We start from the raw sequence: 27,983 nt of genomic DNA, 5'->3' as shown, positions 1-27,983 counted from the left end.
AAGAGCTTGCGGCTTCTGCCCTGTGGTGGGATGGTGGGGCTAAGGGCTTCTGCCCGGCGCACCACCCCACATGGCAGGTTGTGCACGTCTTATGGCTCTTGAACTTCGGAAGATTATCATATGCAGCTCAGAGGGTCAGTAAATTTGGCCACCCTGCTATAGGGCCCATGCACATTGCAAAATAACCACTTAAGGAACCTGATTACATGGCTGGGGGCCCATTTACACTACAAGACCAATTGGTGTTCTACCCAGGTTCGGGGACAACTGATCTGTGTCTATAAAATAAGCAGTTGTGTGGTTTTTTTCTGTGTAAGACCAACCCTTAGTTTTCACTAGTACCACCTGCTCATCCATCCTGAACAACACACAATCAGTTAATTGATTTATTATTCACTGATCACACAGATGTTGCCGTAGACTGAAAAGAAAATGTGTAGCCATCACTGGCTGCAGTGCAGCAGAGGTGAGGGATGTAGTGTAACAGGCTCGGTTAGGTGTTGCGTAACGTCGATTGCTACGTAGAGATGTCTGCAGCCTGCTGTTTCCATGGTCGCTGAAAATTGAGTGGACATTTCTTCTCTCTCTGCCTCGACGGAAGCTGCACGGCCATGAAGGAAATGCTGCAAGTTCATCACTCCCAGTTGTGCAGTTGTTTGTGTGCTTCACGTAGTTTCAAAACAGACCACTCCTTGCTGTGTCTATTACTTGGGTGTGTTTGCCTGGATGTCTCTGCGCTTCTCTTCCCCGTTTGGGACTCCCCGTCTTTCTCCTTTATTTCCTCCTCCTTTAAGGACCAAACACAGGGGCAACCTGTCATACCAGCTGAGACAGATGGAACACAGCTTCTCCCTGAAGCCATCAGCTGTACTTGTGGGTAGGCTGGGATGGTAGCTTGTTAGTCATTGGGCCAATCCCTCTGCCTTCTAGAGCCGAGCATGCAATCTCTGCAGTACTCCCACCTATTGACATGGGAGCAAGGGGCTGCATATGAGATCTACATTTGGATGTCCTTTGCAAAAACATTGTGCTTTCATCAGGCCACCAGGATAGCCCCTCTAGTGCTAACGTTTGGTTCAGGTGGATCTACTTCCAGGGATCAACAAAAGGTGATAGCTTATGAAAAGAGCTTTCTAATAAAGACAGAACAGAGTTATACTTCTCCCTTGGTAGCTTCTTAATACAGAAGGTTCCCTCTTACGGGTGACTAATTGGTGTTTTACCTTCAGAGGCTTACAAAACGGTTGCTAAAATCGCAGTGACTAAAGCATGAATTTTACAGTGATCAAACCCAAACCGGGGCAGACGTTCCTGCATCTGCCACTGCTGTCAGAGGTAATGAGATACCTGTGCACCTTGGGTCTCTCTCTACCTAAGCTGAAGCATTTTCCCATCACAGATGAGAGATATAATCAAACAAGTTAATGTGGGGTTTGAAATGAGGCCCTTAGATATTTTTTGTTAATAACGGAGACTTCTGAAGCCCATCAGAGGGACGTGCACTCATACAATGCCTAATGTTGTGCAACAGCCTGAGTATTCGTGTTATTTGGAGGTTGGTTGAAAATGAGGGTCTAACATGACTCTTCTCTCATTAATTTTACACTGAACTGTTACAAGTATTGTGCTCACTAATGGATTCCCCCTCCCCCCCACAAACACACTTAGAATTCTGCCTGAGTGAGAGATTCATTCCCTCCATCTTCAAATTCTCACTTTAAATTTTCCTTGCAAGTATGTCAAGAACCCAGGGCTGGCTCCCTTCAGACCTCTACATGCAAACAGCAGCCACTGAAGGCTGTAGAACATGTTTCCCCACCCTGATGACTCATTCAGCCACAAGCAAGCTGGCGTAGGGACTCCTGTTTTGCTCATTTCCTCAGGGGCCTCCTGTGGATAAACAAAAGGGGGGGTGTCGATTCCACTAAGCTACCCCTACCTAGCTCTAGGTGGCAATGTATCATTGTAAAAATAGGTCAATAACATCTCCTTCAAAGTGACTCACAATGAAGAATGATGATGTGGCATTGTCTCAGGACAGGAATGCCATGTGCTTGTGCATTTGAGGTCTGGGACAGCGTTTGTTTAAATACGTGCATATTGTAAACGTTACCTAAGATGGTGGGAACCATAGGGCTTGATTTCCCAGTGCTAGCTGGGTGTAAAAGGTTAGTGAATGAGAGTGGTGGCATTTTATACTCACTGTGTGCCAATATAAATGACTGGACAAGAGGCTGGTCAGTAGAGAGAAAGACCCTGTTGTGGAGGGTTGTTGTTTTTCTTTAATTTGCTTGAATAAAAAAAATCCAGTTTAATTCTACTGACTGTTTATTTATCTCAGCCAAAGAGCCTACACAAAGTGACTGACTATGGTGTACTCCTGATGATCCAACACCCTATTACCTGAACATGAAGGGATTTGGTACTGCGGAGGTTTGGATACCAGAGCAGAGACCCCTGGTCATGGGGGCGGGCGCACTGCTGCTGAATGGCTTCTGCGGCAGCTCAGGGAGCTGCAGTCCAGCTGCCACGGGGGGGGGGCAGTGGGGGGGGCAGGCATGACGGTGGAGCTGCAGAGCGCCCTTGTGTTGCTGCTCCTTCCCTCTTGATAATCAAACTCCCAATTAGCCATATAAAATCCATATCCCCCATGCTATTCGGATAACTGGGAGTATATAAACTGACTGATGTGCCACTCCTAATTATGATGAAGCATCTCTGTTGAAGATGAAAACCGTTTGGGCTTAATATAGCAAAGATGTGGGGGGATGTTTCTTCCGAGCAAGCAGGACTACAGTAATAAAAAGCAAAGACTTTATTATGTCTGCTTGTATCAAACATCACTCAGCTAGCACTGTTAATGCAAAAGCCAGGGAACTCAAAGCCAAGGCTACCTCCAATTTAGAATTCCTGGGCCTAGTTCTCCTCTAAGGGACTGTCTACGCTCAGAAATTGTGTCACTTAACTATACTGAAATAACGAAGGCAATACAACTCCCAAGGTGGATGCAATTATATCAGTAAAAGGGTGCTTATACTCAGATAGCGTATACTGTACGGAAAGGGGAGTAAGTAGCAGTGCAAGTAGGGCGGTACGGTCTGGTACGCTGTACCAGCAAGATATTTATAGCTGGTACGGTGTACAAGAAAGACACAGGAGGAGTAGAACGTGGGGCCACTTGGTGGCCCCACGCCAGCAGCTCCTCCTGCGCAGCTGTACCGCCCCCAGCCCTTCCATGCAGGATCTCCTCCGTCTGTACAGCCTGGGGGCAGGGCTGTGTGGCACTGCAGCCTTGCACTAGTATTTCTGCAGTATAAGAAATTTCATTGACTCCTTGGAGTTCCCCTTCACGGACACTTCCTATAAGTAAGAGGAAAATAAAGGTCTCTGGTTCTGTTCTTTTATAAAACCCAGACCCCTGAGATCATATTAACAGATTTCTGTGTGTATGTTTTCTTTCTGATGTTCCTATAACAGACAAGCAGAATGGAGAATAATAAGAAGAAATCTACATTCTTCAGGGACTACTGAAAACTTGATATGATCAGCCTTAATTGGTCCCTGTGGAGTTTGACATCTGCCTCCATCCTGTATCTCCGACTGTTCTACCATTGCCTGAGGAGACCATTTCAACCAGCCAACAGTGGTGCACTGGCAGAGGGAACGGTTGTTAGGCTTTGTCTCCACAGCAGTATCTCAGAAAATAAGACCTTTCCCACTCAAGAACATGACTCCATCTCTCAAGGTCATTCAGTTCCCAACCCTAGAGCAGGGGTTCAGGGCTGAAAGATTCTGAGACATGGAATCATGTATAGACCAAATGAAGTCTTGGATCCAGCCAAAACCCTTCTGTCTCTCGTGACTACTGTTATTCTATCATTGGAACAGGCACTGACATAACTGATAACGAGGTCACGCACACTGGGAGATAGGGAGGAAGGAAATGTTTGGTAATTTCAACTGCTGCCATCAGGCTTGATTCTCTGTTTTCCCAGCACCTTGTCATTTACAGCAATGCAAAGTGAGTGGAAAATGCTATCTAATCAGAATGATAGTGGTTTACATCTACTTTGCATGGGCATAAATGATTTGGGAAAGAACATAACAATGAATTGGGGCTGTTAGTTTTTATTTGTATGATTTGTCTCGCCCACTTTGCAAACATGTCCATTCAGAACAATTGTTCTGCCTCTCAATATGGCTGCAGTGCCGGTGGAACTGGCTTTCAGTTCAGCCTGCTGCTGACATTCCTTCTTCCTTGGAATAGGAACCAGTGCCAAGAGCATCTGTTTAAAGAACAAAGGGCAGGACAAGAAGCAATTTATGTTATGAGAACTTTACAATGCTCTTCTCTTCCCAGTTCCTGACATGCCCACATGAGTCACTACATTCTCCTGCTGCAAGTGCTACAGATCCTAAGTCTCAAACGAAACTCAGGGAAACACCACACAGCAAGAGGGATTTTCTGTTTGATTTTCAGCTCTTCTCTTTGTTATGAAGTGCACCTTTAGCTTGATTTTGTTAAAAGGCCAGCTGGCTTTACTGGTAAAACTGCATTTTATTTATAAGCAAAGCCACTTTTTCAAAAAATGAATCATGGAAGTTTAGAGGTTAAAAAGACACATTAGTTTACCTAGTTCATTCCCTTGCCACTGCAGGCTTGTGCACTATGGTATATGTTTCTGTGGTTTGTCCAGGCTTGTAAATATTTCAAGCAATATAATGCCCAATATTTCTTTGGGAGACTTTTACTGCCAAAATGAGTTATTAGGAGATAACGCCATTGTTAAGACCTGTAGAGCTTTCCCCCCTTCTCTTAATTTTGTCGCATTCCTTCTAAAGCTTGATCCTGTATTCTTTGTGTATGCAAAACTCCCCTTAAAATCAATGGGAGTTCGATGTCCATAAGGAAGGGAGGATCAGAAATACTATATTATGTGTATGAAATTGTTGAAAAGACATTTCCCAGTTTTGCTTTACACTTAAGACCTTTTCATGCAACTCTTCCATCTACAGCATCTGCTGCCCTGGGACTGGTAGCTTGTTAAAATTAAATTACGATTTCCTTATTCATTCCTGTGGTCTGTGGTGTGTTTTTCCCCCCTTTTAAATCAAATCTTACAGAAAACTCATGTAACTGGCACACAGATCACTAGGGAATCAAGTGCCTCTCTTTTAAAAGAGGCTGTCAGTTTCTATGCAGTAACATCGATGAGAGGTTGAATTCCTTTGTGTCTTGCTTTCCTATTAATGCACCTGATAAAATCTCTTTCAATATAGTTGATTTAAACTGCACTTTTTTCATAGTCTGATGTAGTGAGGGCCCGTTAAAATGGTTTTACACTCTCTTTTCCTATATGCTTTGTTTTCTGATGTTGGCTATTGATATAAAACAGCTTTGTTTTGTTTTTTCCTGTGTAGAGTTCTTGGCTATTTTGTTACAGTGACAGCTTCAATTTATTTTGCCTGGTGTAATTCAGTGGTTCTAAAGTGATTTTTGTTTTCTTTTTAACTGGCCATCTTAAGCTAGCTCCTTTGCCAAAGATTTACTTTCCACCTCCTTATTTTTTAAATCAGGAGGGGATGTTCTTCTAAAAGGAATTACCTTGGGAAAGTTCTATAGTCTTTGTTATACAGGAGGTCAGACTGGATGATCACAGTGGTTCCTTCTGGCCCTGCAATCTATGAGTCGATTAATCCTCCTATTTCATTACATATAATGTAAATTGGAGTTAAGCATATTGCTTAGTATTGTGCTAATGCACAGAATAGTGCACATATTCTGAAGGTTCCAGTTGTCTGTCATTGCTGTAGAACTTGATTCAGGAAAGCACTTAAGCCCACGCTTAATTTTAAGTACATGTGCGCCCAGGGGTTGTGTGTAATTTCCCCTTGTTACTGGGCTCGAGCTGGCTCTGTGTCGTATTACTGAAAAGGAACCTCTAGATATTGAACCCAGCCCGGGTTGCTGCTGGCAGAAGGGTTACGCTTATGTGCAAGTGAAGTCAATGGGGCTTAAACACATGCTTAAAGAAGGGAAGCATCTGCTCAAGTACATGGCTGATTTGAGGCTCTATTCAGTGGTTCTCAACCTATTTACCAGTGTGGGCCACATATGCAGCTCTCACATGTGTTAACATATGTGTTATGTGGGCCGCATCCACACAATATATAGATACTACCTGTACAATCTACAAAAAATAAGGTTTAGCATTTGTTATCTGACAGCAATGTGATTCAAATCGATATTGTACCTTTCATATCAACAGGGGAAAATGTCTACCAAGAGAATTTTAATTTATCAAAATAAGTCAAAACATTAACTGTTAAAATTAATTTGGACTAACACTTACATTGGGCGGATCTGGCAACTTCCTTTGTTCAAAGCCAACACATTACGTCATTGCTCGAGTGCAGATTTTTTTATCCTTCTTATGATTTTGATATAAGAAACCAAAACATTAAAGAGCGAGTCCGCAGATTCTAAAAAAAAAAAACCCCATTATTTTAATAGCTCCCCATCACTAAATGGCTTTCTATGTTTGGCACGCATCCAAGAAATTTTGTAAAATGCAAGTGTCACAGCGTCAGCTCCTGTAAACATGGCATGCAACACTTTCTGCTCATTGTTTTAGCGATTTCTCAAGATGACTAATTTTCAGCTCTCTATCTTCAGATTTTTCTGGCTATTTAGTTTGAAAGTCTTGATGTTTTGTCTCAGAGTGTCTTTTTACATTGTACGTTTTGCACACAGTGAGGGCTGTACAAATAAAATGGCTTCCCATCTCTTTCTATAACTGCAAACATTTCTGTCCAGTCATCTTGTACCTTTCTGCCTCCTGCTGCCATACTGCAATGCTTCTTTTGTTCATGTTCCTTTTTTTTTTTCATCGGTTTCTGAAGCTACCAGTGTTTTTTTCTTTCTGCGAATAACAAACCGATCCATTTTCTCTTGTGTGCCCTCCTCAGCTGCTGACACAACACAGACGCGACACTCAGCTATGCTCGACTGCTCAAATGCATCACTCAACAAACCGCGCAGCACTCTTTAAATTTTTTTTAACAGGGTGTCACATGGGCCGCAGTGGTGTGCTGATTGGGTGGCAAGCAAACCGTGGGCCTCCGGTTGAGAACCATTGCTCTAGTTGTAGCAGCAAAGAATTGTAAACACGTTAGGAACACCAGTCCTGTTCTCATTGTAATTAATTCCCAAACTCCCTTGGACTTTAATGGGAGCAGGACCAGGTCCCCACCTACTAAAATATGATAAGTTTAATAAAGTTCAACAGCAGGTTCAGGGCAATGAAAACAACTTTTTAATATATAGAAGGGGCCTTGTGAAATGCATACATTGTCATTTTGTTCTGATGAGGCTTGGACCCTGTTAGGTCCTTACAGGATAGTAGCACTGCTGGATTGTTTTAAGCTGTTTATAAAGTCATAAATCTACTGCACAGGGTCATAGAAATGTATACATCATGAGTGCAACAATTCACCAGTTTAAAATGAGATTTTTTTCAATGTTTCCTGTCAAATGTATCATTATTTTACTTTCACGTTTTGTATCTATTTTGTGTTCATAAAATTAGGGGTGAACAACAATGGCTTAAGCAATGCACTGACCAAGCTTCTTCCAAGTTCTCTCTGTCAATTTTCCTTCTTTTGGATTTGCAGAATTCCTGCCATTCTGGTCACAGCCTCTCCTGAGCAGAAAATGCAAAGAATTTCAAATTGTGAAGTGGTTTAGTGCGGCTGATCAGTTTCCAGAAGGGTTTCAGATCTCCAAAGCCAACTGTCATGAAAATAAAGGGAAGGGTAAACACCTTTAAATCCCTCCTGGCCAGAGGAAAAACCCTTTCACCTGTAAAGGGTTAAGAAGCTAAGACAACCTTGCTGGCACCTGACCAAAATGACCAATGAGGAGACAAGATACTTTCAAAGCTGGAGTGGGGGGAAACAAAGGGTTCTCTCGGTCTGTGTTGTTTTTTGCTGGGACCAGAGCAGGAATGCAGGTCAGAACTCCTGTAAAGAGTTAATAAGCAATCTAGTTAGATATGCGTTAGATTCTGTTTTGTTTAAATGGCTGATAAAATAAGTTGTGCTGAATGGAATGTATATTCCTGTTTTTGTGTCTTTTTGTAACTTAAGGTTTTGCCTAGAGGGATTCTCTATGTTTTCAATCCGATTACCCTGTAAGGTATTTACCATCCTGATTTTACAGAGGTGATTCTTTTACTTCAATTAAAATTCTTCTTTTAAGAACCTGATTGCTTTTTCCTCGTTCTTAAGATCCAAGGGTTTGGGTCTGTGTTCACCTATGCAAATTGGTGAGGATTTTTATCAAGCCTTCCCCAGGAAAGGGGGTGCAGAGCTTGGGGGGATTTTGGAGGGAAAGACGTTTCCAAGTAGGCTCTTTCCTGGTTATATTTGTTAGATGCTTGGTGGTGGCAGCAATAAAGTCCAGGGACAAAAGGTAAAATAGTTTGTACCTTGGGGAAGTTTTAACCTAAGCTGGTAAAAATAAGCTTAGGGGTTTTTTTCATGCAGATCCCCACATCTGTACCCTAGAGTTCAGAATGGGGAAGGAACCTTGACACCAACAACAGCCCCAGTTGAACAAAAGTACTGAAGCATTTGTGTAACTTTTAAGTGTGTGAGTAGTTCAATGATATGTGCTTCATACTTAGGGTAACTGGGACCTCAATCAGGATTCAAACCTGTGACTAAATTCTGCTCTTTTAGGGCTTATCTGCACTCAAAAATTGTTCTGCTTAAACTATAATAGTATAGTTATAGTGTTACAACCCCAGAGCATGGACATAGTTATATTAATACAAAGATGCTTTATACCAGTATAGCTATTCCTATATGGGAAGGGGACTAAGCTATACCAGTATAAGGCACCATTATGCCAATACAACTGTATCCATAATAGGGGTGGCACATGCACAACTCTTGCCATAAAAAGTCACACCCCTAACTAACATAGTTATACCAGTACAAAATGTGTGTGTAGAACAGGCCTTCCGTTAGTATAAATCAATGACCTGAAATCTCTGAAGTTACTTTAATTGACACCACTCTGACTGACAGATGAATTAGGACCACTGGGTTTCTAGAGAAGTAGAACTATCTCCATATCATACCTCGGCATAAGTTTTTTGCCAGGTTTCCATGCCCTCCCATGGCGATACTGTGCCAATTTAGATTGCATGCCCGGCCTTCTGTCTCATCCCATTTTTGACCAATGAGTTGGTCTTAAGGTTTTGTAAGTCCTTCCTACCCTTTCTGCCCTCTCCAGGACCCTTAGGTATTGTTTTTGGACATGGCTATTTTGAAAAACAAATGTATGTTTGTTTTTTATTTTAATCAATTTATCCTTACTGGAAGCATTTAAAAATAAACAAATAAAGGATTTCATGCCTTTTCCTCATTTTAAGATGGAAATATGCCTTTTATGTAGTTAGTATAATTATAAATAAAGTCTCTTCAATTATATAAAGTCTTAATGTCAGAGAAAAAGCGTGTTACTACACAGATATATAATCATGCCTTTTCCTCCTTTTTAGAAAAAATATTTGATTGACCTAGTAGAATTCTAAATAAAATTGATTAAACAATTGCACAAAGGTGGCAAAGTATTAGAGAAAGAGAGGAAAAATATCCCCATGTCCTGTTTTTTCATGTTATACTTGTAAAAGTTTAGGATAGTTTATTTTTTAAAACTTTAATTGATGCCATTTTTTCATTTCTTCAGACCTTTGATTAAAAAGAGTACATTTAGCAAAAGGAGCTAGAGAAGAGGGCAGTTTTAGATACCAGCTAAAAGAGTCAGGAAAAGAGAGGAGATGGGGGTTGGGGCATATGGTTTTATAAGATAAGAGCAAAAAACTTAGGAAAAGAGGAGGGATGGGTGGAGATATCAGATGCTGTCTCTATCTCTGTTCCTCAAGCAGTAAGAAAGCTATGAGTTTTCAAACTTTATTTTTAATGTCAAATGCGGGGAGTTATATTGTACTCTGGAATCTGAAACGTCCTTCACAATTTACAAATGATGAGCCTGCTATATGGTGTGGCCAGGCACCTTCTCGGTCTCACCAGTCTCAGCTGTTTTTTTGCCTCAGTGAGATGGGCTTGGGGTAAAACAGTCCCTCTTGGCTGCACAGGGGCAGTCTGTCCTTCTCTCAGCCAGTGTTTTGGGCTTGTTTTTCTCCCTTATAGGAGGGAATGCAGCCTCCCCTCCTGGAGAGGCTTGCTCCCTTGCTGCTACTCGCCTATTGGTCACTTAGCTCGCTTTTTTTTTTTCTTTTCTTTCTTTCTTTCTTTCTTTCTCTCCTTCCCCTCCCCTTCTCCCAACCGGGAAGGGTTTAAAAAGGTCTCAGGCAGCCCTTAGTTGGAATCAGCTGATGCTAATTGACCTCAGGTAACTCCCTCTCAACTGATCCTAACTGATCTTGGGTAACCCCTTCTCAGCTGAACCTGATTGACCTGTAATCCCCCCCTCCTCAGTTGATAGGGAGGAGGGCCTTTTAACCTTCTGGGACTGTTTTCTATCTCTCTCCCCACCCTCCCCCCAAGCCAGCCCTTGCAGCCATCTGTCCTGAGTTTATCACAATGGATAAACGGCATTTGGAGTTTTGTTTGAATGGGGATTTTTGCATGCTATGCTATGCAATTTATTTAGGTCAAACTTTAAAAATAAACAGCTGGGATATTTTTAAAAGGCTGGGATAATCTCTCTTTCCAACAGTATATTGTCAGTTTTATTTCACTTGATCTCTTCTTCTTTGCTTAAGACTAAGTCAAACTGGTTGAGGGGTGAAATGAAGGGTGAGCGTGCTCGAGGTTACAGTATGTGTAAAAAGACATTATAAAATGTAAAGTTTTACATGAGTGTAGGGAAATTTAATTCTTTGGGGCCACTTCAATGTGATGGAAAATAAAATGGGGGGGGGGGAGGAAATGTTTAGCAGCTAAGTCTATACAACATCAATCCAAATGTAAAGATATTGATGCATCCTGATTATATCACAGGGATTTTATCAGTCACAAAATGTCTGGGCTTGGAGTTTTGCACCAGTGTGGCTGCCCTGTGCTGCCAATGGTTTTGCCCCCTTCTCTCATTCTTTTTAGAGTCTACTATATGTCACTGGGTATTAAAGAAAAAAAAAGAAAGGTGTTGCTTTGGAAGTACTTCTATAAAATGTCATTAAACAGGTAAAGACAAAAGTTCTGTTACGTTACAGTGGTTTTCATCCCAGCCAGAAATGACCAGTCTTGCCCCAGTATGTATACCCCATCTTTCGGGCTCCATTGTAAGTTTTATTTATTTACTATTTCTGGTCCTTTGTTAAAAAGTGATTAGAAAACTTGGAAAACCAGAGGGAGGAATTTAATGCCTCCTGACTTTGGAGAGCGTTTCTGTATGACACACATTTACCTAGGCTAAAGCATGTCAACGACCAAAGAATGAATATAAAATTGGTTCACTTAAAAAAAACTGAAAGAGAGAGATTACAGATACTTAAAGTTTCCCCCCAAATCCAGGATTTCTACATCATCTCCTTGCCCGACTTTTCCATGTTATCTTTAAAAGACTGGGTTTCTCTTGCTCTCTCTAATGGTTTCATGATTTTCAATATCTTTTTATATTGTGCTAAATATGGCAAATAAGTTGTTAATGCAAAATATTTACTGCTAAAGCAACTAAGATATACTGAATCTTAAGGAGACTATTTTGTTTGTATAGACTACCTCCCAAATACTGAAATATAGGTTTTCCTAATACTCCACTGCTCTTTTTATTTTATTTATTAAATCTATGTTCCATATGGGTCTCATAAATTCTGAAAAAGTTCCAGGTTTACCTTAACAACAATAAAAAAGCATAGTTTGTGGAAAAAGAAGTGCAAAGTGTTATTATTTTACTTAGAAAAATTGTAAGTAGGCATACATTTTGTTTCATTGGTGTACTAACCAATTAACAGTTAGACTTCCTTTAAATTTGGCTGTGTGTGTGTTTTGTATAAAATAATGCTGAAAAACAAGTATGAATATGTGTGGGGGTGACATCTATAAAATAGAATAAAACTAATTTGAATCTACACTTATGGTAGTATGCCTATAAAACAGGAGCCAATTAGGTTTGAATGTTAATTGTTTTGGGAAGGCAGAGGGAGGCATAGAGGTTGATGCTGTGTGTGTGGGGGGGAATGGGGGAAGTTTGCTATTCATATGTTGGAAAGTAATTAAACTTTTTCTCTGTATTGCATACAAATTAGATATCTGTGTTACAGGGCGCTACAGTTGATGAAAAGTTCAAAACTCCCCCCCCCGCATTTTTTCCTCCTGAAACTTTTCTTATGAATATGGGACAATTTAAACAAGGGATCTCTGCAATTCTGTGTTAATTTGTCAGCGAGTGGCCACAACTGAGTGCCTTTTGTATGTGTGGGGGGTTGGTGGGAAGGGACTTCTCTATAAAATGATATTAAACCAATTTAAATGTGTGCCTGAGGCGGTTTATCTATAAAATAGTATACAAGTTAGCTTGAACGTATATTTAATTGTTTGGGGAAGGAGGAGTGAGTGGCTTGGTGCTGTGTGTGTGGTATGTTTGCTAAAATATTGTTTTAATTTATCTGTCTCTCAAAAACTTAACTAAAATCAAGAGACCTCTAATATAGTTTAAGCCAGTAAGTTTTAATTTCTAATGACTAAAAAAACTATAAAGAAATAAAAGAGGAAATGAAATAAGGAAAATTGGAACAAAGTTTAGGTATGATTCAATTAGGGTTTCTTGACCCGCTTTTAAAGACAAATGCTGAAGTTACTGTGGAGGAAGAGGACATTTTATTCATGGTCCAGAACCAAAAAACAAATAAGGTTAATTGTTAAATTCACATAGATTTTGTAAAAAGTTTGAAGAAATCTACATGCATGCTCCTTTTGAATGGCATTTTAGGTTTGATTTACATTTTAATATGTTACGGTGAATAATTCCATAAAAGGCCATGAGGTTCGACTAGCCTTCAGACTGGCTCAGGAAAAATCTGATGCAATTTAATAATCTATGATGTCTGAATTTGCAAAAGGTTGCAGGATTAAAGAATACCTTCTAATTGGCTTGGCTTGTCAGGCATGGTTTGTCATCAACTTCCTGAACAGGGGATTTTGACATTTGGCTGAGGTCACTTTGTGGGGTGACCTGCTTTGCTCCTCTCTCTAACTTTCCTTTCTATGCTTCTTTAAAACTTTTTTTGACCACTGTGAAAGGTGTCTGAAATTGTGCCCTGCACACATGGAACTATTGTGTCTTCTCTCTCTGTCACTAATACTTTGTGCCTTTTTGCAATTATTTAATCAACTTTATTTAGAATCATACTAATTATACAAAAAAAATTTCCCTCTCAAAATGGGGAAAAGGTATAAAAGCTCTATTTATTCATTTATTTGTCATGCTTCCAGGATGGATAAATTAAATAAAAATGAAAACATTTTTTTCCAAGATGGCCGATGATGCCAAAAATACATGAGCCCCAAAATGATACATAGGGGGCTTGGAAAGGTTAGGAGGGACTTCCAAAACCGTAAGGCAGTGGTCTCCAAACTTTATACCTTGTGCCCCTCCTACCCCTATCTGCCCCCCCCGCCCCCCAGCTGGGGCTAGGAGTGGGGCTGTGGCTCCAGGAGGAAGGGATGCGGACATGGGTAAAGGGGCTGAGTCCGGAACCACAGCTGGGGGCGGGGGCAGGAGTGGGAGTAGAGCCGAGGCCGAGGGCTGACACCAGCAGCTGGGGTCCTGGGTGCAGGGTTGGTAGCGGAACCCATGGCACGGGGCCGGGGCCAGGAGCAGAACTGGGTGGTTCTCCCTCGCCACCCTCCGAGGGGGTAGGCCTGCACCCCAGCTGCGCTCCACCCCCCCCCCCGCACCCCCCCGAACGTTTCTCGCCCCACAGTTTGGGGACCTCTGCCTTAAGGCCAACTCCTCGGACGTCCAGGGGGTACAACAAAAGGCAGGGTGTGCAATCCAATAATGGGGCCTAATCTGCAGAATATCACAGCGGTGGGTCTGGAAACCTTTCCAAAAATGCATGCTAAGAAAAGGTATAGAGTTATTGCTGTTTAGAGATGTTATCACTAGTCACTGCAAGGACTCGGTGTGGCTATGACTACAAGCAGCAACAGCTACCTTAACAGGAGTGAGGAGGGACGAGTGGTGAGACCATAGTCCCATATTGTGACTGCCAGTCATTCACCTAACGGAGTGTAACAGCAGCCATACTCTTCCTGTGCATCAGGGAACTCCAGGAGGCAAGGTGCATGAGGTGCTTTTAAACATTTAATGGTGGCCACTGTTTTGGCATGGCTCTCAAACACTGTGCTGAACTGAGAGCAGTGTGGAGAGATCCCTATTCAAGACAGTGCATTAAAAAACTTGTGCAGTGTTTGCCATTAGATTATTATTAATTAGATGGCTTGTTTATGATCTTCCAAAGCCCTAAATAATAGAACCTAAAATTGACATCTTTACAAAATTAACATTGCCATAGTAAAAAGAAAAGGAGTACTTGTGGCACCTTAGAGACTAACCAGTTTATTTGAGCATAAGCTTTCGTGAGCTACAGCTCACTTCATCGGATGCATTCAGTGGGGAAAAAAAAAGCGCTTTTTTTTTTTTTTCCACTGAATGCATCCGATGAAGTGAGCTTTTTTTTCCCACTGAATGCATCCGATGAAGTGAGCTGTAGCTCACGAAAGCTTATGCTCAAATAAACTGGTTAGTCTCTAAGGTGCCACGAGTCCTCCTTTTCTTTTTGCGAATACAGACTAACACGGCTGCTACTCTGAAAATTGCCATAGTAGTTACTGTCTTCCCTCCAACACCACATCTGCTGCTAGCAATCTCAAAACAGGGAAGATTTCAAGGTGAGCACTGTACCCTCCTATCTTGCATGCTTTGCAAGGAAAAGGCACTGAAGAGAGACTGTCACACATGGACTTGAATGTTAGTGCTGTAAATTAACATTAAAGCTGAATTTCCAGGAGTCAGTTCCAAACAGAACCCTGATCCAAAGCCCGTTGCACTTTTGAAACGATCCCCCGCCCTAAAGATTTCAGGGTCTGACCCATCTCTGTCATATAGCACTTACAGGCAGCAAGTCAGACTGCAAAATATTTCTAACCTTATACAAGTGCATAACCAGGACAGACTTGTGACAGTATTAAAAAAAGGGGAAAGACAGATCCAGTACACTGTGAATATGCTGCCACAATTCTTGATTGAATCCAGACTCTGTTGTGTTTCTCCCTGCATTGAGGCATGACAATATATTGAATTCCTTTCATTGTAAACTACAATATCAACTTGCAAAAAGAAAAGGAGGACTTGTGGCACCTTAGAGACTAACCAATTTATTTGAGCATGAGCTTTTGTGAGCTACAGCTCACTTCATCGGATGCACCGATGCACTTCATCATCTGATGAAGTGAGCTGTAGCTCACGAAAGCTCATGCTCAAATAAATTGGTTAGTCTCTAAGGTGCCACAAGTCCTCCTTTTCTTTTTGCAAAGACAGACTAACAGGGCTGTTACTCTGAAATATCAACTTGAAATATAATTGATCTAAAAAAAGGCTTGTGTGGCTTTTATGGCAAAGTCAGCTCCCATAGAACATCTGCGTTGCTATATAGTGTGTGCGCCGCTATTTGATCCCTCTCATTGAGCACCGTTTTCTAGATGGTACTGGCAGTGTTTGCTATAAAGGTGCCTGGAGGGTTACTTTCATTTTATTCATTAGAATTTCTCATTAGCTGTGCTGGTTCAGGCTACAAGAGTGCAAACCAAAACCGTTTTTATCCTGAACAAACTGTGGAGGTGACACTCCTCAGGAAAAACATGAATGTATTCTAACGCTCTGAAAAAATAAACATAATGCTCGAAATCAGATATTTTTAAGAATCAAGGAAGAATGTTGCATTTCCTTTGGTGTTATCTTAAAATGGAACAGTCTAAGAGCAATTAGTTCCACAGCATGAGGCACCCTGTGTGTGCACATGTATAAGGTTAGAAATGTTCCGCAGCCTGACTAGCTGCCTGCCTGTGCTTTATAACAGAGATGGGTCAGCCCATGAAATGTTGGGGAATGTTCCTAAAGTGCAAGGGGTGTCAGATCAAGGTTCTGGTTTGAGCCGACTCATGTGGAAATCCACGTGTATTTCATGTGCGTAGATAATGTCATTTATTTTCATCTGGCACATATGTGTGTGGACAGTACTGAATGGAAGGAGCCATTTCCAAACTAGTTCATATACTGCATGAGTCAATATATGAGATCATATCCGCCCTATAGACATACGTCCCATAGCACATAAACCATGTCATATTTATACCCATCTGAAACTATGTGTGTATAATATATTTGTTTCAAATGGGCAGGTCTATATTTATTTGTTTTCCAGTATGTGATCTCATCCTGCCAGGGTACTACCACATATGTCATGAGTAAATGGTTTTCTTCAAATCCTATTTCTCCTGGGCTTTTTGCATTTACAGATCCTCTCTCCTGAGTGGTTGTGCGGTGTGTGTAGCAGGATTACATTACTTAGGTAATGGCTGTAAAACTGGGACAAGAAAGGGGTGGAATTAAAAAAAAATCCAGTCATTTAGTAGTAAATGGGCAAAACACACATTTTTTCACGCAGAAATTATTAAAGAAAACAAAACAATATCTTAGCAAACCAAGTATCCTGCAAACTCTTCCTTATTTGGGGTCAGGTTAGGGCCCACCCTGCACACTGGCATAGTGGGGTGGAGGACATATAACACAACCCCTTACCCCGGAGCTCTACACCACCACTTCCAGCTTGCAAAGGAAAGCAAAACCTCTACCTCACACAGGTGGGTGGGAAGAAGTGGGAGAGGACAGGCCCTAGGCTGTGCATCCCCCAGGAGCCTGGCAGGATGGACGCTAAGCTGTCCACCCGCCATGAGTCTGGCAGTGTAGTTACACCAGTGTGTCTTAGGGGGCATACTCTGTGGAAGGAGATGGTGGTGGTTCCCAAGATGCTTTAGGAGTGGCGCAGCAGTACGCTGCCCCTTGCTATGGACTAGAATTCAAATGGATGATCTAGCCCTTGGCTAGAGCCCTTCACTTCAGCGGAGCTACTTATGTGAGTAACCACAGCTCAAGCGAGAGAGGGTTTGGAGGTTCCCGACCAAAAAGGCACAATAGCTTATATGAGCTAAGTGTAAAATAATGTGCGCCTTACTGATCTATTCCCTTAGATCGTTTAATGTTTGTCTTTTACCGCCTTCTTTTCCCCCAGCTCGGCCGACTCTTTTGTTATTTGTTTTGTTAACCCTGATCGGCTTTCACAGATGATTACTCTCAATGATGTCAGTTGATCCTACGGTGAGTCAGGCAAGAAGGATCTGATCCTTAGACTGTAAGCTCCTTGGGTCAAGGACTATATCTTTTCAGTTAGTGTGGGCCCAGTGTAGCCCGTAGACATGAGGTGCAGCTCCCCCTGAAGTCAGTAAGAGTTGTGACTATGCTTAAATTGAGAATTGGGCTTAAAGGTCCAGATTCACAGTCATGCTGTAAGGGCATAATGAGTCGGGTCCCACAGGGATCAGGTCTGAGTCCGGTTCTGTTCAATATCTTCATCAATTATTTCGATAATGGCATAGAGAGTACACTTATAAAGTTTGCAGATGATACCAAGCTAGGAGGGGTTGCAAGTGCTTTGGAGGATAGGATTACAATTCAAAATGATCTGGACAAACTGGAGAAATGGTCTGAAGTAAATAGAAAGCATTTGTCCATATTGAATTTCAAAGTACTCCACTTAGAAAGGAACGATCAGTTACACACATACAAAATGGGAAATGACTGCCTAGGAAGGAGTACTGCAGAAAGAGATCTGGGGGTCATAGTGGACCACAAGCTAAATATGAGTCAACAGTGTAACGCTGTTGCAAAAAAAGTGAACATCATTCTGGGGTGTATTAGCAGGAGTGTTATAAACAAGACCTGAGAAGTAATTCTTCCGCTCTACTCCACACTGATTAGGCCTCAACTGGTGTATTGTGTCCTGTTCTGGGCGCCACATTTCAGGAAGGATGTAGACAACCTGGAGAGTCCAGAGAAGAGCAACAAAAATGATTAAAGGTCTAGAAAACATGACCTATGAGGGAAGATTGAAAAAATGGGGTTTGATTAGTCTGGAGAAGAGAAGACTGAGAGGAGACATGATAACAATTTTCAAGTACATAAAAGGTTGTTACAAGGAGAAGGGAGAAAAAAAAATTTTCTTAACCTCTGACCGTAGGACAAGAAGCAATGGGCTTAAATTGCAGCAAGGGAGGTTTAGGTTCGACATCAGAAAAATCTTCCTGTCAGGGTGGTTAAGCACTGGAATAAATTGCCTAGGGAGGTTGTGAAATCTCCATAATTGGAGATTTTTAAGAGCAGGTTAGACAAACACCTGTCAGGGATGGTCTAGGTAATACTTAGTCCTGCCATAAGTGCAGGGGACTGGACTAGATGACCTCTCAAGGTCTCTTCCAGTCCTATGATTCTGTGAATAGCAATAGTTTATACATTACTTCAGACCCCCTTTACAGAATTAAAATCCTGGCTGCAGGAGACAAGATCAACTATAGTCTTCATTTTTAAAATGGGGTTGATGGCATGAAAGAAATTCTAACTTAGAGATGCTGCTGGTGAGTCATACGATTTCTTTCCCGACCATGAGGAACTAGGATGTGATGTTCAGGGAAGGGACACACATTTTAAAGCTGTGCTGTTAATCTTCCAGTTTTAATTGCCCAACCAGTACTTAATCTTTTGGCTCCATGTTGCCAAAAAAAAAAAAAAAAGGGTTGGGGTGCTAACTCAGTACTAAAAGCATTAGATTTGGCTAAGCTCCATTTAGATTCTGGACAAGTATTAGAATATTGGAAACAGAATCTGGCTGATTTAATAATTCAGGACAAGCAGATTACTCCTGCAAAAAACTACACTGTGGGGTAAACTAAAGGGTATATTTATAAAATATAGGCAAAGGAAAGGAAGCCAGTCAGATGAGTTTATCAAACACCTTAACATAAATCAAAGCAAGTCTTGGAAGACAAGAAGGATTAGTGGTGGATCTGAAACTTCAGCAGTTGGTGAGATATTTTTTAAAATCTTAATTATGGACATTCTGTATAGGATAGATGGGACCTAATCCAAAGACCACTGATGCCAATGGAAAGACTTTCATTGATTTTTAATGAACTTTGGATCAGGTCTATTATAAGTAGCTATGGGCCAGAACCCAAACTCAGATCAACCATCATTAAAGGTGGTATAAAATACATTGGGCTAAATAGCTAACTAGAGCTGGACAGTCCCAGGGCAGTTCAGATTTGGACCGAGATCTGAACTTCACAACAGGGCTTTCTAATTTAAACTGAATTTCATTTAGTTCAATGTACTTTAGTCAGAGAAACATAATGTGAGATATATTTAAGTAGTATCTGGGTTTTACAAAGTCCAAGTTTCCAAGGAAGACAAGAATACACAAAGGAATGGCTATACAACAGCTTTCTAAGGAATACTGAACACATCACTGTATGCTAATAACTTCATTTTCAGTGCATAACATTCCATGAATCTTCTTTGCCTTCTTGATGACCTTGTATTTGGGGAAATGGAAAGGGAAGCTCTAGGGTAGCTTGAGCCAGCTCTTTCCTGACTACAGGCTGAATAACCCCACTCCCTCCAAAGCCATTTTTTAAAAACTGGGCAATAGCAAATGGAATAAGAAAGGATCCCTATGAAAGAACAACTCAAGACGAGCTCAGCTGAGGGATTGCTTAATTGTTGTTCCAACTTTGCACGTAGACTTTTGACATGTGTAACACTAATATTGTAGAACAGGACAGTGGCAGAGAGGAAGGACTGTCCAGGCCATTTTTGAGAAACAGATGGAGGACCGGACAGGTCAGATAGCCCTTGATAAATTGTACCGAACTCTACTTAACATTCTGTGTATGGCTTCCATTAGTCTTGATAGGCCTTTCACGCCAACAGATGATTATTCCATGGGTAGACTCACTGTATTGCTCTCATATATGTGTTCCTAAGGTGTGGAAAGACACAAGAATAACTGTTTTGGCAGCGAAATCCTGATCACAGCAAACTGGTCTATTCCATTTGCTACTGTACATACAGAAGGCTTCCATACATACATGAACGATTCTTGTTGATGTAAGTCAGAGAGTGGATGCTTCATTTTGCTCACACAGAAATGACTGGAGCACTTCAGTCAGTATGTTTTACCTCTACTGTGCACCAGAGCCAGAAAGCTATTTGGTGTGCTTATGGAGTCTGATAATATCTTTCATCATTATAATAGCAGATGAAGTCAGACTTGATGTTTTGAACTAGTCAGGTGGTTCTTATTAATTATTATTTGTGTTACAGTAGCACATAGAGGCCCAAATGACATCAGAGCCCCTTGTACAAGGCACAGTAACTGCAACAGTAGGAGACAGCTTCTGCCCTGGAGAACTTACAATATGAATTTCAGTCAAAGGGTGGGTGAAACAAAGTCGTATTATCCTCCAGTTGGGGAACAAAGGCACAGAGAGATTAAGTGACTTGCCCAAGGCCCCACAGGAAGTCTGAAGCAGGGTCAGGAATCAAATCTAAACCTCCATATGTTGACAGCTTCAGCACCACTGAAATCCTACTTAACTTTCACTGGACCTATGCACATGGGGCGAATTTAATCCTTTATAATTAAAAATATGTTCAGAATACTGCGTGTCTGTCCACTCAGAACACTCACTTAGAAATATACCTGCTATCCACAGCATATCTGTAGTACAGTCAATTCATGGTATTCTGTTCAGGTTCTTATACCACACCCATCACCATGGTATCTGAACTCCTAGAGTGATATTAATTGGTGTGGCAATCTGCCAGTGATGCCAAGGTTGCATTTTTCTGCCAGTCTTTGGATTCCTTAAGTGTAGCCCTGAGCACAACGGAGAGAATTAACATAAGACCTCAGAGAAGAACTAAGAATGTGGAGGCTAAGGATAGACTGTAGAAGTGGAAACAGAGCAGGAGTTGTCAGGTAGGTAAGAAATTCATTTTTGCTATAAGCCCCCTGAAGTCAATAGTTACTCCAGGGATGAGTTTGGCTCATTGACAGTTAAAGTCTGCTATGTCTTTAACTAAGTTACTGGAGAAATAAACAAACGAAAAATGCTCAGAAATGAGTGTTGCCTTCTCTCTGCCACTTCTGATCCTGTTATACAAACTGACAGAGTGAAAGCCTGATGTGTGGCATGCCTGTAAATGGAATATACATAAATAAATTAATTCCCTGCAGTGCAGTTAAGAACAAATACTTGTGCCATATCCACCACTCTAGCTGTGAAGAGATATATCTAGTTACTCCAGTCAACACAGGGCTCCCAAAACTCAACGTTGTTGCGTTATTTGTGAGTCTGGTTGGACAGGCCAATTTAATGGAAGGAGAAATTAAAATTGATTAAAATTGGTGTAGATTGAGGCATAGAGGAAGAAGAGAACTGCTTTGATTGCTTATAGCATAGGATGCAGAGCAGGTAGGAACATCGTGGACTGATTCCAGATATATCACATAGCAGCTTCCAAAGATATTAACATTAAAGGGCCCTTTAATTTTCATAGCCATGCATCAGTAAAAATAAGAAGTTATCCAATGGCTGGAAGCCAAAATGCCCAAACTCTCTGATTTTTTCAGACTGATGTTTACTGTCCCTAGCATCACAAAAGCTGCCTGGAGAGCAGCTGGGCTGGGGAGTCTGGAGCAAGACACACTTTCTACGACTTTGCTTTCCCACAATGTCTCATATTTCATGATTGCTGGTGGGCAAGAGGCTGATGAAATGCACAGTTGATCTGAAACATAAAAAGGCAAAGGCAGAATTAAAAATTATACCAATCAGAGTTAGCTCTGTGGAAAAAACTAAACTACCATGATAATTGTGCAATGGTGACAATAAATACACAACCCTTTCAACCAGCTGGCATCCTGTCTGTGATGTGGATTATGGGTGGGAAATTTACACCTCACCAGGAGCAGGGTTATAAATGTATTGTTTTTTTAAACCACATCTAAAGTTGGATGGTTCCAGAATCATTTTTTAAACTACATTTTTTTTTAAATCACATTTAAATTCTTTTTATTTTTATATACCTGGCAAGAGAGCGTTTGGAAAATGGCTCACGCTTTAAATCAGAAATTGGATGAAGTGCTATACTCTCTGCTGTGAGCTCATGGAAACGGAGACTTCTGCCTCCTTATAGGTGGTCCCCTTTCCGTTCAGATGGAGGCCCGCTGCGAGGACAGTATGGGGGAAGCCAGCACTTCCAACACCCCGCTGTACTTTTCCTGTGGAGAAATACAAGCTTTGAGTCTCCAGAGCTGTGGATCTGGCATCTTCCATGGGAACTAGATTCACTACAAACAATACAATGAAATCCTGTGAGTCACTTCTTATTGCTCCTGGTTAAGATTTGTTACAGGAAGAGTGTGGTGGCAGCATAACTTGTGCTCACAAACCCCTACCCTCTTGCCAGGGCTGGAGATCTTCACAAACGCATGGAGCTGTGGAATCTTCCCCCAGGCCACAGAATAGCTTTGTAGCTACAAATCCAGCCCCATGGCGATGCAGCCCTTTCACCATCTCCCTCTGGCTCTTCTTCCCTATGGGGGTTGTGCATAGTGGCAGATTTTTAGACCTCCATCCTGAAATCCACTTACATGACAGCAAGCAGAGACCTTCTCTGGGTTTGAGCTCTGGGCTTTACAGAAGGTGTGTATTCAGTGAACTCCTAACTCCTCGTCACCCCATTCGGGGAAACGACACTGGGCTAGCTGCATGTTCGGTCCCGTGCACATGAAGAGGCGAAGGCAGAAATTGCCCCATGATGAACACGTTTTGCTTCTCCTTCCATCCAAAGCATTCTAGTTATGCTGGCAGGAGCTTCCTGAATGTCCTTATGCTCCACGAGAGGAAATTGGTACCCTAAGAAACAATTTCAAAATGAGTATCTTGTGTTAAAGCTAATGCCTTTCTCTCTCATTTTCATCTGCGACGTATAGGGTATGCTAGTAAAACTGACACTAAAGTCTTAGGTCTGATTCTCATTTACACGGGGGCCACGTTATACTGCTCTTATAGCGGAGGTGAATTACAGTTATGTCCAATCGAAGGCCCCTTTCAACTGCCAGCATGTCGGAAAGTGGAGTTAGTGTAAATGAGAATCAGGCCCTTAAAGGTAATGCCACAAAACCACCCAGAAACATTGACAGAGATACCAGCTTTATATCTGAGGGAAATCAGAGGTACTCCAGCAGCATGGTTCTAACTTCCGTAGGTGGCAATTGACATAAGGTGACAGAAGAACTACTGGGAGCTGAGTTCCTCTGCACTGATAAACAGAAGCAACAGATGGAATCCAAACAAATATTTATTTCAATGTTAGTTGAGGTAGCCTGTAAAAATGACTCATGACCAATATGTTTATCTACCAAGAACTTCTTTTTAATGAGTAACGCCCACATTCCACTTGCTAAGCTCCCTGGGGGGGGTGATTCTCATGTATGCTAAGGACCCTTCACAGCCCCTACTCCACCAGCCTGGTATAAAGGGGGTCTTCATGTAAAGGTGAACCCCGGTGACTATTTTTATCTCTGACCTCGCCCTAGTATTTTCCATATAAAGAGGTGGCAGGATACTACTTGGCAGCCATCCCTGCTTCAGACAGAGTGAAAATACAGCTCAGTTCAATGGGCCAGCTCCCTGGGAGGCACACAGTCCCAAAGTTTCCCGCTTTCCAGTCAAGCAGCCAAAAGAACAGCATTGTGCCATGTCAGGTCTGTGTGTTGTTGAACTGGGAGATCTTCCCAATGGGAGGGCAATGGGTGCAGAATAGGCCATAAACCTAGAACTGTGACTCAACAAGTTAGGGGATAAGTGTCTCATTTTTCCAGCCCACCTCTTAATGGTGAGATTATCTTGTGCACAGTCATCCCCTCCCCCCCCCCCCCCAAGTTCACAATTGTCTGGCATCCCGCTACCCCTCTTCACTCCCATTGGTGATCACATAAATATCCCTGAGCAAATGCAACATTTGTTTACATGGAAAAGTGATATTAGGGAAATAGTTATGTCATTTTGCTGTCTTTAGTGCATTGAATACAGTTGATCACACAATCTACTTTCACTCTTCATTTCATTTCCCCTTCCCCCATCTGGGAAAAAAGAAGAGACCATACCATATGCCTGTCCAGCTCCCTTCCACCCATCAATAGTCCCCAGACCAGTTAGGGAATATCTACTCTTGTCTATAGACTTCAGTTTCATGCTTTAAAGCCTCTATGTATTGCTGTCACTTGAGTTACAGGTTAAATGATGTGTCTTTCCATTTATGCCACTATAAAGAAAATGATTCCAAAGACTCTCTCATTTTGGCAGTAAACCTCCTCCTCCTCCTCTGCTCCTTCCCTGTGCTCTGGCTGAAGCATCACTCGCAGGTAGCAGCAGCCATTTGTGAAAGAGCTGGGCTACAGGCCCATTTCCATCTGGTTCATGGCTGCCTGAGTGATGCATAAAACAGGAACTATGCTGTCCACTGCCAACTGCTTTGTGGATTAGAAACATAGGAATTGCCATAGCTGAACAGAGCAATGGTCCATCTAGTGGCTAATGCAGGATGCTTTGGAGAAAGGCATAAAATACCCATAATGAATCTAATTATGCAATATTATACCAGTAGGGGAAATTTCTAGTTGACCTCATCTGGTAATCAGATTATGCCCTGAAGCATGAGGATTGATAGCTTTTGTAATTTCAGCCTATCTAGACTAACTGTGTATGCTCTATTTATTTATATTAATGTACAGGGAAAAGTTCACCCTCGGTACAAGAAGGTGGAACTGCATTAGCTTCAGTGGTGTTACAGGAGTGATGAATGTGGTCCATTATATTTGTTAAATAATTTTCTTTGGCCATCGCAGAAAATTTTTTACAGTTGGATTTTTTCTTGCCACAGTTGAGCAAACATGGACCCCTTCCTACACAAGAGAACATGCCTCAGAGTGTAATATTCCTCCTGGGTTTCCAGCAAGGGAACAGCATTTATTTAAAAAAATAAATAAACAGCTGGCAGTTACTGGGGTAGACTTTATTTGGGCACACGATCAGTCTTGGGAAAATAAACCTCAAGTGCCTACTATAATATAGATATATACTTTAGAAGTATATGTTTATTTATATGTTTTAACAAAAAAAGCACTTGTCTAGAAACATCATGTGGCCCTTCAAAGAGTAGCTGTGGTATTTTCTAATAAACACACCAGACTCTGGAAGGTGAGTAGAATGGCAATCAAAGCAGACATGAATTGTCAACAGAAATTGCAATATTCACTATGAATATGATGTTTATCTGGAACACGTGTGTGTGTGTGTGTGTGTGTGTGTGTGTGTGTGTGTGTGTGTGTGTGTGTGTGTGTGTGTGTGTGTGTGTGTGAGAGAGAGAGAGAGAGAGAGAGAGAGAGAGAGACCAGAACCAGGCTGCAATGTTGTTTACGACTAGAGGTTGATGAGAGCTATATACAGGGTACAGTTTTGCTGAGGAATTTAGCCTGTCCTTTTTGCATTTTTCTCTATTATTTGCCAAGTGGTTTGTGCAAACATGTTTTATCGTGTGGATTTCTTGCCAGTTATTTGCTATGATTATTGCTTTGCGTACTCATTGTTTGTAATTTGCTATTCATGCCATGTTATTGGCCTCTTAAATCACATGGTGTTGTTTTCACTCCCTGACTGAGAGACCCGCAAGCCACCAGAGAGCTTTCAAGGAGGTGTGCACGCTGCCAGCACTGATATTTTTGCGGCTATATACAGTAATGAGCTGCCAAAATCTTAACAACCGATTCCCTATAAAAAGTTCTGATTTAAGGGATGTGCCAAGAGGTGGAGGGGGTGGGGGTGTAGTGGCAGGGAAGAGATTGCACAGAGGCCAAAGGGGCACGTTGCAGGAGGTGCAGTGGCAGGGAGGGAGTGGCACAAGGGAGAAGTGGGCAGGAGGGGATTGTTGCAAGGGGCTGGCAGGCAGAGGGGTGTATGTGCCCAGGGTTGTTGCAGGGGGGTGAAGGTGGCAGGGAGGGGTTTGCACAAGGGAGGAGTGGGCAGGAGGGAGACGGCAGGCAGGATGGGGATCCCGAGGTTGGTGCAGGGGTGAAGGTGACCCTGGCTGGCGGGGGGTGGGCGGGGGAGGGGGTTGCTGGGTGGAGGTTGCCAAGAGGCAACAGTGGCAGGACAGGGTGGGTTGTTGGGGCAGGGGGTGCACAGGGGAGAAGGTAGCTGGTTGGTGGGTGTTGGAGGGGGTGGCACTGGCTGGGGGCGGGGTGCCCGGGTTGCTCCCACATATACCATTTCCCAGGCCAGGGACTGGACCTGCCCATCCTCTGGCGCTCCGCGGGCCCCTGCGGCTCCCCGCAGCCTGGCTAGGTACCTTGCAGGCGGAGTAGACACCCAGCTTCTCCGCACGAAGAGCAGAGCGCAGCTGCGCCGTCTTCCCCGCGCCACAGGGCGAGCCGGGCTCCCCGCGGTGGTGCAGGCAGCCAGCCCCACTGCGCCCGAACTGGGCTCCCTGCTGCCCCCGGGGCTCTCAACGGCCGTGCAGCCATCCAGCCCCACTGTGCCCGAAACGAGCTCCCCACCGCCCCGGGGGCTCTCAGTGGCGGTGGCGGCAGCCGCTGCTGAGAGCCCCAGGGGCAGCGGGGAGCTCGACTCGGCCCAAGGTGCGGGGAAGAAGGCACAGCTGCCATTACCTGACCCTCCCCTTCCCCACTCCACCACCGGCTGCTCCCTTGGGGGGAGGGACTGGCCACGCCGCAGGCGGCCCCTCTGGAGCCGGGAGGCTGGGAGCAGCAGCAGCCTTGTGCTCCGCTGTTTAAAAAAAATGGGGGGGGGGCACCGCTTTTTGGCACCTCCAAGCACTTGGTGCCCTAGGTGGCCACCTAGTCCGCCTAGTTGTTGCACCGGCCCTGCCCGACAGACCCCCCGCCCCCCGGAACTCCCACGCCTACCCAACCTCTCCCCCCCGTTCCCTGTCCCGTGACCGCCCCCCAGAACCTCCGCCCCCTCCAACCGCTCTCTGCCCCTTATCCAACCCCTCCTCCCAGCGCCGGCCCGGCCCCCTTACCATGCCGCTCAGGGCAGCATGTATGGATGCCGCGCGGCCCGCTGGAGCTCGCAGCCCCACCCCCTGACCATGCCGCTCAAAGCGGCAGGCGCTGCAGAGCTGCCCAGGAGCGGTCCAGAACGCTGGTGCCAGCAGCACGGCGCGCTGAGGCTCTGCGAGAGGGGGGGAGGCAGGGGAGGGGCCGGCCGGGAGCTCAGGGAGCCGTAACAACTTTTAACAACCGGTTGTAAAACTGGGTCAAAATTTAACAATCGGTTCGTGCGAACCGGCTCCAGCTCACCACTGGCTATATATTGACAAAAGTATTTGTGTTGCATGGACCTACCTCTCATTCGGCACATTCATTTTATGAAGCTAGAGAGAGGACATAGGAGAAAGGCTGCATGAGAGATGAAAGGTTTGCTATGCAAACCACCACACATACTTTTAATAGTCAGACATTTCCATGTTTTGTAAGCACCCCCAAAACACTACTCAAGTATTATATTTAATGTTAGGGTTCTCTAGTGCCATTAAATAATCATGTCTGAGTGATTGATTATAAGCTGGTAAACTTGAAAATAAAATAGAACATGCTGATTGAAAGGTTTCCTAAACTTGCCTGATTTGCCATTTGTCCTCTTTTAATGTCATTTCCTGATATGCAACTGCAGTTGCCATGCTCTCCTGAATCTGATGCCTTCGCCTTTCATTCAGGGTGAGCGTACCATTTCTATAATGCTTC

General features: G+C 43.0%; 1 protein-coding gene and 2 long non-coding RNA genes across 10 annotated transcripts in view; 2 read left to right on the top strand and 1 right to left on the bottom strand.

Annotated features, from left to right (window-relative positions):
- Window positions 1-8,168, top strand: part of LACC1 (laccase domain containing 1) — a 54,867-nt gene extending 46,699 nt beyond the window's left edge. The window contains exon 7 of the mRNA XM_073345191.2: window positions 7,675-8,168. The gene's annotated coding sequence lies outside the window, so the exon portion shown is untranslated. The remainder of the gene's footprint in view (window positions 1-7,674) is intronic.
- LOC140911685 (uncharacterized) lies at window positions 103-27,363 on the bottom strand. Of its 8 annotated transcripts, none has more exons than XR_013635897.1 (8): window positions 26,567-27,078; window positions 22,242-23,073; window positions 18,035-21,943; window positions 7,624-7,703; window positions 6,829-6,969; window positions 6,354-6,483; window positions 2,204-2,290; window positions 103-962 (listed from the first exon to the last, which is right to left on the bottom strand). It is a non-coding gene; the product is annotated as an uncharacterized LOC140911685 (long non-coding RNA). The 8 variants fall into 8 exon arrangements; XR_013635899.1 differs by having other exon boundaries at window positions 6,354-6,969; window positions 18,035-20,129; window positions 20,841-21,943; XR_013635900.1 differs by having other exon boundaries at window positions 6,354-6,969; window positions 18,035-20,129; window positions 20,853-21,943.
- Window positions 10,364-12,821, top strand: LOC140911650 (uncharacterized). The gene is made up of 2 exons (XR_012159073.2): window positions 10,364-10,423; window positions 11,247-12,821. It is a non-coding gene; the product is annotated as an uncharacterized LOC140911650 (long non-coding RNA).
- Window positions 27,364-27,983: the final 620 nt, after the last annotated feature.

The sequence above is a fragment of the Lepidochelys kempii genome, chromosome 1 (assembly GCF_965140285.1).
Source record: "Lepidochelys kempii isolate rLepKem1 chromosome 1, rLepKem1.hap1, whole genome shotgun sequence".
NCBI classification, from domain to species: Eukaryota; Metazoa; Chordata; order Testudines; family Cheloniidae; genus Lepidochelys; species Lepidochelys kempii.
Note: the sequence above shows the minus strand (reverse complement) of the source record. Positions and strands in the feature narration are given on the sequence as shown.